The sequence below is a fragment of the Penaeus monodon genome, chromosome 21 (assembly GCF_015228065.2).
Source record: "Penaeus monodon isolate SGIC_2016 chromosome 21, NSTDA_Pmon_1, whole genome shotgun sequence".
NCBI classification, from domain to species: Eukaryota; Metazoa; Arthropoda; class Malacostraca; order Decapoda; family Penaeidae; genus Penaeus; species Penaeus monodon.
Window position 1 is genome coordinate 4,230,735 of NC_051406.1, and position 1,066 is coordinate 4,231,800.

Below are 1,066 nucleotides of genomic sequence, written 5' to 3' on the forward strand. Positions count from 1 at the left end.
GGGCCACATGATAGTGGATCTGAATCCAATGGGTTTAATGTCAACCTAGTGGGAAACAGGAATTACATGTATATTTTTTTATAAATTAATTTGTCTCAAGTACCTTCACATTATGGAAGAATATCCAATCTTTCTCCATTTGCTAAATTTTGGATTAAAGAAAAAACACAGTGGATTTATTGATAAATATATTTATCATAGGAAAATAACAATGAGACACTAGTAATAGAGAGATGGTGCATATCAGCTTGACCATGGAAACACTGACACCATGAATATTTGTGTAGACATGACCAATGGGAATGGAATGAAAAATTACAATGAAGCCCTAAAATGAGTGGAAATTCCAGCCCATGCCAACTGCAAAATGGTCTTCATCTAATTTATGCAGACTGAGAATTCCTGATGCAGCACTGGGTTACAGTCTTACGAACATTCTGCAGTTGCACATGGGTGTATATATTTTTATTTCTTTTGTCTACTACTTTTATTCCTACAGAAGCCTGGTATATTTACAATGGCATTTCAGGAGGCAACAGATGGTAACAAATATATTTTTAAACATTTCATATTCCTAATTAGGGTTTTATATCTTTTAAATATATAATTCAATAATAACAAGTGATTGGCAAAGTATTTAAGAATTTTATCTTCTTCACTACACAGACAAAGGATGCTTTCTTGACACTACAAATAGGCTGTTTGGGATCTTTTATCTTTGCGTTTTTATGCTACATGGCTAATATGCTGTAATGAGTTTAGCAAGACTAAAACAGTCTATTTTATGAATAGAACAGGAACAGACAAAAAGAGAGGGGGGGGGAAATAATAATAATCTTCCTACAGATAGTGGATAAGGTGGGCTTTGTTCTGTACTACAATATGTCTTGGGGAGTTTCTGCAGGAGACTACATGCTTGCTTGCCATTCACACATTAAAATTTCCTGTACATTCGTGACCTATTTAACAAGTACATAGTATACTTTTTAAAATTTTTTGTTTTTTTGGTTTTATAAAAAGGTCTTTACAATAATTATGAACACCTATAAGATCCTGACAGAGTTGT

At 33.0% G+C, this 1,066-nt stretch overlaps 1 protein-coding gene across 1 annotated transcript in view; it reads right to left on the reverse strand.

Moving 5' to 3' along the window:
* Window positions 1-171: 171 nt before the first annotated feature.
* LOC119586130 overlaps window positions 172-1,066 on the reverse strand; it is a gene marked incomplete at its 5' end in the record, with an annotated part of 7,216 nt that continues 6,321 nt past the window's right edge. The window contains 1 exon segment of the mRNA XM_037934820.1: window positions 172-1,066.